Consider the following 13,637-nt stretch of genomic DNA (forward strand, 5'->3'; position numbering starts at 1 on the left):
TAATAATGAAATATGTGTCCTATTTATTTAAGTGTGTATAAGAAACAAAGGTAAAAATGGGGGAAAATTTAGATCCCATGTTTTCCATATCAGCCTTGTAAGTTATATTATTCTAATGAACAGATTACTGAAACCATTAAATTCTAAAGTTCATATGGTTTTGTATGTAGAAAATGACAAGTTTCTACTAAACTTGCTAGAAGTGAATGCTTAACAGTGCATAACAAAAAGATTTTTCTAAAACTAGGTACTGCTGTTTTAGACAGGTAATTTTTTCATTGTGCAAATATAGGGTATTTGTGGCACAATAAATAAAATGCTTCATAAGTGGTGTTCCCTATGATTTATATGCCATTTAACTTCTTTTGCAGAAAATTAAGCCAGAATATTTTTTTAAATGTTTATTTTTGACAGAAAGAGCACATGAGTGGAGGAGGTGCAGAGAGACAGGGGGACAGAGATCTAAATCGGGCTCCATGCTAACAGCAGAGAGCCCCATGTGGGGCTCAAACTCATGAACCATGAGATCATGACCTGAACCGATCAGACACCCAACCAACTTGAGCCACCCAGGTGCCCCTCACCCAGAATATTTTTAATATTCCAATTTAGGAGGGCATTTTTTTTTATTATTTTGGAAAGTGGGAGAGCATTTTAAACTCTAATTTGAGGTATACAATTTCAATATAATCATTTACATTTATTAGCAGGGGGAAGAGGATGCCACTCTGGTTTGGGCCCAGTATCAAGAGACAGCTCCATCTTGTTACTCTCTTACTGCCTGTCTAGAATGCCAGCTTTCCTGCCTAGGCAACAGTTCTATCTCACAATCTCAAACTTCGGCAGTGATCAGTGATGGAAGGAAATTGTAAAATACAAAGTTCTGAGAGGACAGAGAGTTTCAAGTATTAGGTGGCTGGCCAAAAGATTTGTAGGAGAGATGAAGGACATCAAGAACTGAAGAATTACGAAGGTAGGATGCCAAAAGAGCCAACATGGAAGGTGAAGTTGCAAAGAACAATAGGATGAGGAACTGATTCTAAAATGTAACTGAGGGAAGAAAAGGTATTTGAAAAAAACATACTGAATACAATAATTTTAATTTTAGAAAATTTTTCAAAGATTTGATAATAAACATTCCAAAAAGTGAAGCTCAACAAATATGACTACCTTAGCAGCTAAGAATTTTCTTTTCTTTGAAAGAAATAAGAATGTTATATATTAAACATACCTCAGTTTAAAAAAAAAAAGAAAAATTAACCACTATTTCCTATCAGAATCTCAGACACAACTAGAGAATTTTACACTAATCAAAAGCAGACAGAGTTTTCAAAGGCTGATAAGGATAAAGAGGAATCCTAAGGTAACTAAATTTGTTTAGAAAAGATTATCTTTAAACTAAATATAGAAGGCAGTTTGGAGAGACAGACTGTGAGTTTTCAAGAAAATGTGGGTGTTGAAAAATAATGATAAAACAAAGATCTGGGATAGTCAGAGGTGTGTTACATGCCAATCTCAGTTTTACTTGTTTATTTTTTAATTTTTCTCACATTCATTGATTTATTTTGAAAGAGACAACATGAGAGTACAAGCAGGGAGGGGGTAAGGGGGCACAGAGAGACACAGAGAGAGAGAGAGAGAGAGAGAGAGAGAGAGAGAGAGAGAATCCTAAGCAGGCTCCAAGTTATCAGTGCAGAGCCCCACATGGGGCTCAATCTCACAAACCGTGAGATCATGACCTGAGCTGAAATCAAGAGCCGGGTGCTTAACCAACTCCACCACCCAGGCGACCCCCCCCCCCCCAACCTCCAACCTCAGTTTTAAAGGAGAAACAGGGGCATCTGAGTGGCTCAGTCATTTAAACATCCAACTTGGGCATAGGTCATGATCTCATGGTTCCGGGAGTTCGAGCCCCGTGCCGAACTCTGTGCTGACAGCTCAGAGCCTGGAGCCTGCTTCATAGTCTGCAGATTAGCAATAGCTTCTGTGTTACAGATGTGAATATAAATTCCAGAACTATGCAAACCTTCCCATAATTTCTACAGAATGTTAAGCAAATGAAGTTTTCTGTTTATTACCTAATTGCAATGTATAATCTATGTCATCTAAAATGCATCACCAAAAAGCATTAAAATACCAGACCAATCAGGGTTTTTTATCTGAACCACAAAAACACAAAAAAATGTTTTGACTACTTTCTCAATTCTCCAAAACTGGTACATAACTAGTAGTTAGCTATGTGGCATACATTTTCTCAATAATGTTGAAGTGAGCCTGTAACCTGGAAAATAATTGACAGTATTTATTAACAACGAAAAAATTTGAGTTTTCAAGCAAATATCAAAATTTTTGAAAACCTTGGGTCCACTACCATGAGCTTCACAGCTTGCTAATATGTAAAGATTTTTCTGAGATCAGTAATGTTATTATTGTGATTTTTCTATTATATAAATGAACCATGTCCACATTTAGAAAATATACCTTACTCAGTGAAGCAAAATCTCCCAAATGATCAATTCATGATGTTACAAAATCATGCGAAGGTAAAGATCCATGCATGAGTAAAGACCCATTCAAAGTGCAGAACAGACCAATGAATTTTAATGCAATAGAGTGCAAAAAGTTCATTTCTAAGATTTCAAATTTCACACTGCTATTAACCCTTGATTTATGAATTAACCATCAAGTTGTAGTGCAGTATCTTTTTTTTTTTTTTTTTTTTAAAGTGGCTCTGCACTGGGTGTGAAGCTTGAACTCCAAACCCCAGCGTGGGGCTCGAACTCATCCTCTTGTAGGGCTGGGATCAAGAACTGAGCTGAGATCAAGAGTCGGACGCTTAACCCACTGAGTCACCTAGGTGCCCCTGCAGTGTAGTATTAAAGAAGAATATGCAGAATTACCTGAAAAAGCTATTAAAATACCCCTTTTTCCAACTACATATCTATGTGAAGCCAGATTTCTTTCATACAATTCAAGTATAATAACATATCACAATAGACTGACCGCAAAAATAGATATGAAAATCCACCTGTCTTCTATTAAGGCAGGGGTGTGGTTTTTCTTTTTTGTTTTTTTTTCTTTTTGTTTTGATCCTCAGTAATGTTTAAGAGTCTAAAGTGGTCCTAAGGACCACCATCTTAGGACAATAGGGCTTACTTAATTCCATCAAGGAACCCAGTAGAGAAAGGCTCTATGAGACTTAGCATAAAGACATTTACACACAATAACCAGATTGGAACTCCACATCCTGACTTTTTATTATGACACACTAAATACCACCTGTGTGATATTTTGTGCACAATTAACTTCCTTTTCCTCACTTTTTCCTTTCAATCTCTCTGCTCTAAGATCATATATGCTCACTATATAACATCTGTTTTATGTTGTACATTCTCACTTTCCAGTATTATTTTTTAAAAAGTCCCACCTGTTTCTTCTGAACTGGTCCAATTACATGGCCATGCACAACACCTCCTTGACTTCCCTCACCTTTCCACAGTAGGTATTGTGCCATTTCAAAATCACTAATTCTAGATTTTCTAGGTAGTGTTTTTTCTAGTGTTAATTTCTAGATAGCTTTCTAATAGAACACCTGCCAGGCTGGGCCCCATATCCAACAATGGCATATCTGAAATAAATTCTTTTTACAAACTAGCTTTTTATAAAATATCATTATTTGATCAGCACTCTCTCCCTTAAAATTATGTTAAAGCCAAATAAAAATGATTCAGACACTATATTAGGATGGAGATTTAATATAGTAGTCATATTTTTTTAAGTGGTACAAATACAAAAGACCATTCTAAAGAAATGTGTCATTTCCCAGCACAACTTATTGTGAGTGGGAGTTACTTTGGTTAATTAATTTCTCCTGGTATAACTAAAAGCAAAGAAGCAAAACACTTAATGTTTCTTTAACCTAGCATATCAAATACATGCCCACAGTATTTTTAAAAGCTTCACTTATTCAATAAATAATGGGAAATTTTCAATATTAGAGCACTTTTACAGACTCTAAATGAAAAATATCCTCAATTGCAAGTAAAATTTGAGTTTCTTCCAATCAGATGTATTTAACAATTAAGTGTGCCTCTCTACTTTTCAATTGTAAAAACCTCAATAAAGTGTTTTCAATTGCTTTCCATAGCTGTTGATCTTGGACAAAAGCTTAACCTCTATGATCCTCAATTTCTCATGAAAAAGATAAGGGGCTTAGGCTAGAAACTACAAGGCCCCTTCTAACTCTAAAATTGTATGAGTCAAATAAAAATGGTCAGACTTCCAAAACGATGTTAATTAGGCTACTGAAAAGGAGAGAGAAGGGAGACTTAACATTTATATTTAAATCTAAAACTTTTTTTAACCAAGTTAATTTGGCTAGGTATACATGGCTTTGCAGGGTGGAGGTCGAAGAAATTCACGTGAATTCAACATACCCCAGAGGTTACAAGTAGATTGACCATGCTTTTCCCTTCCCACCAAAACGGGAAGAAAACACTAGCACAACAGAAAAGACTGATCGGACCTGAAAACTGAACTCCACTTGTAATTGAGGCCTAAGGCGTTAGCTTTACCTGGCAATTAATTCTCCTTATCCCCTTTGACTCCCAAGGCCGAACTACCGGTGACGAAGTCACCTGGGTTCAAAGTCTAGGGCACTTCAGATCCAGCAAGGTAAGAACCAAGAAGCCCAAGGGTCCAGAACCGGTGATAGGCTGGAGTAAGGAAGGCAGATCGCCCGGGAGGCGGGAGTGGGCGCTGGGCGAGATGCTGAACTACCTTTTTTCACCCGACTTCTATCTTTCGCACCTTATCCAAGGGAGCTTGGTGAGGGGACCGGGCCCCCAGGCCCCGGAAAAACGAAGCAGAGCGGTTGGCGAGAGGGCGAAGGGGTCAAGATTCAAGGCTGCCCCCCAGAGCCCGCTCGCCAAAGCAGGCGCGTCCAACCTGTTCCCGAGTATCATGAAGCAGAGCGGGCACCATCCCGGAGACCCCGGCCCACCCGCCCGCCGGCCCACAGCCGCACAGCTGCCCCTCCCCCGCTTTCCGCTGAGAGCCCGCGTCCCCTCCAGGGAGCCGGGAGGAGGCGGCCCAGAAGTCAGTCCCTACCACCGTGCCCCCAGACAAGATCCGCGCCGGTTGCAACCTCCGCCCAGCAAAATCGGTCCTTTCCGACGAGCTGGAGCAGCCGTGGCACTCGATCAGGGCCGGCGCCGCCCCGCCCCCGGCCTCCGCGCAGAACACGACTGGGCCAACATGGCTGGTGCCGCCTCTGCCACGTCAAGGGCTGGCGGGGCGGGGCGGCCGCGCCGGGGAACTTAAGGGGAGAGTGCGGGACCGGGCAGAACCGAGCGGGTATAGGGCGCGAGGGGAGAGGAGGGAGGTGGAAGGGGCGGGGACGGAGCCGGGGCGGGGCTACCAGGGGAGGGAACTAATGGTGAGAGTGCGGGACCCGGGCGGAGCCGAGTGAAGGGTGGGGAAGGAGAAGAGGCTGGAGGGAAGGGAGGCTACGGAGCCTGAGGGGCGGGGACAACCAAGACAAACCAGACTGGGAAACTCCAGAGGGCTAGGGACCCCAGCGGAACTGGAGCGCCTTAATCCTTTCCCAGGAACCGCGTCCGGCCCCACTCCCTGAGGGCCGCAGGCCAGAGTGGCACCTTCTGTGGCCACTCAACGTCCAGTAGGAGGACATCCTCACCTGTAGGGCCCTGGTTGATTCCTAGGACTACAAAACCGCATCTCCCCAAAAAAATACAAAGTGAGAAGTTCGTTTGTTCACTTAGTGCAACAAATATTTACTGAACATCTACAATGTGCCAGGTACAGTAGCAATGCTAGTGATATTGATGTAGGCAAAACAGGCCAAAATCCGTGGCCTGTACATTGGATTTTTGTATTCCTAGACAGTCTACCTCTTGCCTCCTATACTACATCGGCCACCTCTCCTCCCCACTACTGCAATCTCTGGCTGATTCATCTTAATGCGTTTTCTGCTTCTCTTTCCCAAAGGAAGAGCTGAGCAAAATGGGAGAGACAGAAACGGGTTGGAAAGACATTACAGCTTGGCGATCTCAAGCACCTCATCCCTAAGTGAGGTTGCTCATGGAATTAATTCCAGACATGACTACACCTAAAACCTTGCCAGGCTTAGCCCTCGAAGCATTTTAAGGAGTTGGAAAAAAGATCAAATCCTTGTTCTTCATTATAGTTGAGAAATAAGATGTGCACCAAACATGTATTTTCGGCCTATAAAGTGTATGCTAAGGTTGTTTTGTAAGGTAGAAGAGGATGACTTTGTCTGTCAAATTTGAATAAAATTCTGAGGAGGAAATGGGAATCAAACAAAATTTAGGGGTGCCTGGGTGGCTCAGTCTGTTGAGTGTCCGAGTTCGGCTCAGGTCATGCTCTCCTGGTCTGTGAGTTGGACCCTGCGTAGGGCTCTGTGCTGACCGCTCAGAGCCTGGAGCCCGCTTTGGATTCTGTGTCTCCCTCTCTGCCCCTCCCCCACTCGTGCTCTCTCTCTCTCTCTCTCTCTCTCTCTCTCTCTCTGTCAAAAATAAACACTAAAAAATTAAAAAAAAAAACCCACAAAATTTAGCATAGGCCTGCAAATAAGGTGAGCTCAGGATGCTACCTCAATGAGGATTCTTGACTGAAAGCACAGCAAGTAAACAGCTGTGGACTATGGTATAAAAGTGGAATAAGGACATACACAAAAAGAAACACGATCCAAGAACCAATAGACATAGAAGAGAGGATCCATGGGGATCTTGGAATTCAGTGAGGAATAAACCAAAATATAGTACCTTCGGTAATTTCATTCATTTCATTGTCCCCAGAAATGTGTCTTGCCACCATGCAGCTCAATGAAGACTAAAAAGTCATAATTCCCTTGTTCTTGGCTGAACAAAAGCCTCTGTTCCCTGTTACAATGAAACAGATGTTAGGATGGGTAATGAATTCATTTAGATCTGTCTTTATGTACTTTAAGATGAACTGGTTTGCATTTAACCATCAGATACAGCATCAAGATCTACTGGACCCAACTTTAGTTTTCTGGAATTTTCTTTTTTTTTTGAGTTCTATATGTAAGAATCCATACTTAATGACTTTTCAACCTTTCTTAGAGATCTTCCAAAGAACACAGAAAATAATTTTTTTAATTTATTTATTTGAGAGGGGAGTGAAGGGGGAGAGGCAGAGAGAGAGGGAGATAGAGTATCAATCCCAAGTAGGCTCCATGCTGTCAGCACAGAGCCCAACATGGGGCTCAAACCCACGAACCATGAGATCATTACCTGAGCCAAAAGCAAGAGTCAGACGCTTTTTAAAAAAAAAAAAAAATAGAATATCGCTTCTCGGCCTTTTGGCTAAGATCAAGTGTAAAAAAAAAAATAGAATAAAACTTGCAATTGCTTTATGAGTCCATTGGACTCTTGTAAATCTAGGATACATTATGGGATCTTAGTGATCTTATTTTTCCTATATCTTGAAACATTCTGCTAATTCATCATGAAATGATTTACTCATCAATTATTCCAACTCTTCTTTTAAAAAGACTAAAATAATAAGACAACCAGAAAAATGATAGAATTACCCAAGACAATACAATAGTGGAGTAAGCTATCATTCTTGCATTTTCTCTTTGCAATGCCTAAAGTACTGCAGCATTTTTCAAGACCTTTGTACATGTTTTTAGTTTTCAATAAATATAGTTGAGAATTCAGAATTTGGAAGATGAATGCCAAGAGACAGAGAACAGCAATCTAGATCCTGATAATGACTGTGAAATCTTAGACTGTTAATCTTTGGATTACCATCTCCTAGATGAATTTCTCAAACTCAAGGATCATCGTGTTAACATTTCTAAGGTCAAAAAAATGTTATTTTCATCCAGTTATTCATTCAAAAGGATAACTTGGTTACACAATCTTTTGCAACAAAAATCTGGACCATCTCATTTTGCTAAGAACACATATTACAGTATTTCTTTCATCTTTTATGATGTTTATGTGGATAAATTTACTTAATATGATTCTTAAGTAGACAAATGCTAATGGCAGCTATGTATATACAAGATGATATCTAAGGAAATAGATAACCCAGAAATTAAAAATTCTTTAGGTTGATTACTTATAAAGCCAAAAATACAAAAGTCTTACAATTAGGGAGCAAAGATGGCTGTCCTTTCTTCAACAAAATTATGAGCCTTTAGAGGTCTCAAAAAATTCTTCAAGTCCTGTGTTTTGATGATACAAATGCATGAAGAACCAGAAGTAACAATTAGCTAGGATGTAGTAGTGATGCATCTGAAATCTGCAATCACTGTTTACAAGATAGGTATGTTCCAGATTCATGTATCACAGGCAATAAGCTGGTAGTTGCATTCAGAGGACATTGCCCATTTTGGATATGTCTTCAAAACCAGGAAAATATGAAGTGGGTGATGGGCATTGAGGAGGACACTTGTTGGGATGAGCACTGGATGTTGTATGGAAACCAGTTTGACAATAAATTAAAAAATAAACATTTAAAAAACTTAAAAAAAGGAAAATATGGAATGAAAATTGGTATTTGCTATGCTTAGATACGTATTTAAATTTTCAATAAAGTTGTTTTCCATTATCCCTTTACTCTTTTTATAACAGCTTTACTGAATATCCCTTTACTCTAATTTGTATAAATTCATGGAATGATATAAAGATATAAAAATTAAAAAGAGTCAATTAGACCCAGCTTGTAAATGGTGAAGACTATTTTTCTTGGTATACTGAAAGTTAAGAGGTTTTGGGTTGAGGAAGAAGAGAGAGAAAAAGAGACAGAGAGGAAAATTTCTTGAGCTCCTTTGAAAGGAGAGTCAGACTAGGAATTGGAGAAAGGGGAGACTCTCCTAAAACAACCTTCTCTGGCTTTCTGACTAAACTATAGACATTCCTGGACCAAGGCATTTGAGATTAATCTGTGAATCTGAAGGATATTTGTTAAACATTTACCAACATGCAACTGATTGCAATTGTTTGCTCTCATTACAGCACTTTGTCAGATCCTGACACAAAATGATTGTTCCTTAAAAATTCATGAATAAGCATGATAACCTAAACAATTATAAATTATTATCATCATCACTTTAATGTTTTGAGATTGACTATGAAAATATAAAATCTGACATAAGCCCCCCAAAAAATTCCTTTTTATTTTCATTATTTAAAAACATTTTTTTTTAATTCCAGTAGTAGTTAACATACAGTGTCATATTAGTTTCAGGTGCACAATATAATGATACAACAATTCTATACATCAGTCAGTGCTCATCACAATAAGTGTACTCAATCCTCATCACCTATATTACCCATCCCCCCACCTACCACCCCTCTGTTAACCATAAATTTATTCTGTATAGTTAAGAGTCTGTCTTTTGGTTTGTTTCTTTTCTTCTTTGTTCATTTGTTTTGTTTCTCAAAATCATATGAGTGAAATATGAGTGAAATCATATAAATGAAATATGAATGAAATGAGTGAAATCATATGGTATTTGTCTTTCTCTGGCTTATTTCACTTACCATTATGTAGTCTCTAGATCCATCTATTTTGTTGCAAATGGAAATATTTTATTCTTTTTTATGGCTGAGTCATACACACACACACACACACACACACACACACACACTTATATATACACTTCTTTATTCATTCATCTATCAATGGACATTTAGGTCATTGCAAATAATACTGCAATAAACAAAAGTCTTTGTTAAAAGCCAATACTCTAAGATCATTACTTCCTCAAACTGGCATTTTTCAAAATGCCAGAGAATATTACAAAGAGACAGGGAGGGGTGGCTGGGTGGCTCAGTCAATTGAGTATCTGACTCTCAATTTCAGCTTAGGTCATGATACCAGGGTCTTGGGATCAAGCCCCACATGTGGCTCTGAGATGAGCATGGAGCCTGCATGGGATTCTCTCTCTCTCTCTCTTTGCCCCCTCCCCCTCCCTCACCCCCAAATGCTCCCACATGTGTGCTCTTTATCTTTCTCTAAAATTAAAAAATAAAAATAAAAATAAATAGAGAGAGGTTCTATAGTCAAATAAAGTTGGGAAACACCAGTTAAATTATGAAAAACTTGGTCTTTTGACTTGTCAGGGATTTTAATATGCTAACATTTATTGTGAACCTTTAAGAGAAGGATTTAAATACATTTCCCAAAGATATTTGATCTTGGAACTTTTTTCCAGGGACTATCTGGGATCAAGTATTCTAAACACCCTATGACTTTGTTTTCAGTCATTAATTACCTTAAATACTAGTTAATGTGTAACAACCAGTATTTTCCTTCCTACTTCTGACCCCACAGATGTTTCTAAACTGAAGATTCTAGCCAGAACTTCAAAGATAGTCAAGTGAAGTATATCGTAAATTTCTTGGAATTTTACATGGTTACCACCAGATGGCGCTCTCACCTGTACTTTTCTTTTTGGTTTAATTCATTTCCTAGTACAAATGAAGCACTTTGCGGTTTTTTTTAACATGGATTCTCTTCCATTTGTTCAGATGGTGACATTACATGGCACTGGCCAACTCTTTTTGTAGTACTCACTAGAAAAACAATAATCAGATTGTTCTAACTTTGAATTTTCAGCATCAATAGGGTGTCCAGTCCATATATAGGATATTATGGGTCTGGTGCTCTAGTAGGCACACACAATTACTACAATCACATTAGATATAGTAATACTAAATAAGGCTAATTAATAAATTACACAGGAGAGTTACGGAATTCTAAATTCAAACAGACCTTAATGATCATTTGGTCTAATCCCTGTACATGACAATGAATGTAAAGATAACAGAGGTTAAATTGCACATCCAAGGTCAAGGTGCTGAGGCTCATTTAAAACCTACAACACTGTTTTCATTTTATGGCTGTCTTTTCACCTTGAAAGGCTGACAAGACTTGCCTTTAAACTTTCCAGCTCTTGTTCAAACAGCAAGTGCTTCTCTTCCACAGAATGACCTACCAGCATTATACTCCAACATCACTTCATTCTGCCACTCTGACCAACTCCAGAATGATTACTAAGAGTTTTATTTAATCAAGCGAAACAAAGGAAATACTTTCATCTACTCTTTTTTTTTTTTTTACATTTATTTATTTTTGAGAAACAGAGTAAGACAAAGCGTGAGTGGGGGAGGGGCAGAGAGAGAAGGAGACACAGAATCTGAAGCAGGCTCCAGGCTCTGAGCAAGCAGTCAGCACAAAGCCTGATGTGGGGCTCGAACCCACGAACTGAGATCATGTCCCGAGCCGAAGTCAGACGCTCAACTAACTGAGCCACCCAGGCGCGCTCTACTCTTTTTTTTTTTTTAATATAATTTATTGTCAAATTGGTTTCTATACAACACCCAGTGCTCATTCCAACAAGTCCCCTCCTCAATGTCCATCACCCACTTTCCCCTCTCCCCCACCTGGCATCAACCCTCAGTTTGTTCTCTGTATTCAAGAGTCTCTTGTGGTTTGCCTCCCTCCCTCTCTGTAACTTTTTTTCTCCCTTCCCTTCCCCCATGATCTTCTGTTAAGTTTCTCAAGATCCACATATGAATGAAAACATATGGTATCTGTCTTTCTCTGACTGACTTATTTCACTTAGCACAATACCCTCTAGTTCCACCCGCATTGCTGCAAATGGCCAGATTTCATTCTTTCCCATTGCCAAGTAGTATTCCATTGTATATATAAATCACATCTTCTTTATTACTTTTATCTACTCTTAAACCATTTACAGTGACACAAAGAAACAAATAATGGATATCTTTTTATTTTTTTTTTTTTATTTTTTTTTTTCAACGTTTTTTATTTATTTTTGGGACAGAGAGAGACAGAGCATGAACGGGGGAGGGGCAGAGAGAGAGGGAGACACAGAATCGGAAACAGGCTCCAGGCTCCGAGCCATCAGCCCAGAGCCTGACGTGGGGCTCGAACTCACGGACCGTGAGATCGTGACCTGGCTGAAGTCGGACGCTTAACCGACTGCACCACCCAGGCGCCCCGGATATCTTTTTAAATACACAGGGTTTTTATTTTATTTTATTTTATTTTTAATGTCTTATTTATCTTTGAGGGAAAGAACATGAGCAGAGGAGGGGCAGAGAGAAAGGGAGACGGAGAATCCTAAGCAGGCTCTGCACTGACAGCAGAGAGCCTGATGCAGGGCTTAAACTCACAAACTGTGAGATCATGACCTGAACCGAAGTCAGATGCTCGACCACTGAGCCACTCAGGTGCCCCTATTTTATTTTATTTTGTTTTATTTTATTCTATTTTTTTTTAAGTAGGCTCCATGCTCAACATAGAGCTCAAACTCACAGCCCTGAGATCAAGAGTCACATGCTCTACCAACTGAACCAGCCAGGTGCCCCTAATTTTTACCTAATATTTATATTTTGATTTGTAAAGAACATAAAAATTATTAAAACTCATGTAGCAAAAAAGGGAACTTCTACTTCAAAAGGAAGAAGCTGGGTTTGTATTTTTACTTAAAAATATTTTTTTAATGTTTATTTTTGAGAGAGAGAGACACAGAGCGTGAGCAGGGGAGGGGCAGAGAGAGAGAGAGAGAGAGAGAGAGAGAGAGAGAGACAGAATCTGAAACAGGCTCCAGGCTCTGAGCTATCAGCACAGAGCCTGATGTGGGGCTTGAACCCATGAACCGTGAGATCACGACCTGAGCCAAAGTTGGATACTTAACCGACTGAGCCATCCAGGCACCCCTGTATTTTTACTTTAAAAGAGGAGTAAAGTTTTGGTTTTGTTTCAGGTTCTATAATTAAACTAGTCCTTGACTTGATTTTCTGATATCAAGTTAGCTTTGTAGTCTTCTTTGTGGATCTGTACCCCAAAGGTGGAGGACAGCATTCTCAAAGAGAATGAGAGATGGAGACCTAGAGACAGAGAGATAAAGAGACTGTTCGTGTCCAGAGGATGTATATTAAGACACACTCCTTATATTTATCTTTTCATTGCCTCTCTCGGCTCTATGCCTCTCTCTGCTCTGGTCATTAAGTCTCTATTTAGCTACTAACTTTTATTGAGCTGTATCTTGTGAAAAACAGGGATTTAGAGCAATGGCTCCTTAAGTCTGACCACGCAGAACAGAATCTCAACTGCATCCACTTCCTAGTTGGGTGACCTAGGCATGTCACATAACTTTTCCTGAGTTTCCAGAGTTTCCATAGTGTCTTCATCTGAAAGCGAAGATAAATACAGTAACCTGCCACTTAGGATAACAACATATTGTAAGGATTAAATGAGATAATCTATAGAGAACATTTAGTCCAGAGAAAGAAAAGGAACTTTTTTTTTTTAATTTTTAAAAAATGTTTATGTATTTTTGAGAGAGACAGAGACAGACCATGAGTGGAGGAGAGGCAGAGAGAGTGGGAGACACAGAATCTGAAGCAGACTCCAGGCTCTGAGTTGTCAGCACTGTGTCCAATGCAGGGCTTGAACCCACAAACTAAGAGATCATGACCTGAGCCAAAGTCTGATGCTTAACCGACTGAGCCACCCAGGTGCCCAGAAAAGCAGCTTCTAAGAGCCTGAAACTGGCCTGGCTTTATCAACTGGGCCTAGATGTTTTT

General features: G+C 39.5%; 1 protein-coding gene across 3 annotated transcripts in view; it reads right to left on the bottom strand.

The window, feature by feature from the left end:
* The window catches only part of SEC23A (SEC23 homolog A, COPII coat complex component), a 67,570-nt gene extending 57,917 nt beyond the window's left edge, over window positions 1-9,653 (bottom strand). Inside the window, exons 1-2 of one of the 3 annotated variants that reach the window (XM_053889368.1) lie at window positions 9,561-9,653; window positions 6,807-6,923 (exon numbers count right to left, since the gene is read on the bottom strand). The gene's annotated coding sequence lies outside the window, so the exon portion shown is untranslated. Of the gene's footprint in view, window positions 1-5,109; window positions 5,324-6,806; window positions 6,924-9,560 lie in introns of those variants that run through there. The other 2 variants (XM_053889367.1, XM_019426099.2) reach the window with 2 other exon arrangements.
* Window positions 9,654-13,637: the final 3,984 nt, after the last annotated feature.

Source organism: Panthera pardus, unplaced genomic scaffold (genome assembly GCF_024362965.1).
Source record: "Panthera pardus isolate Hobbes unplaced genomic scaffold, ASM2436296v1 HiC_scaffold_24, whole genome shotgun sequence".
NCBI lineage: Eukaryota > Metazoa > Chordata > Mammalia > Carnivora > Felidae > Panthera > Panthera pardus.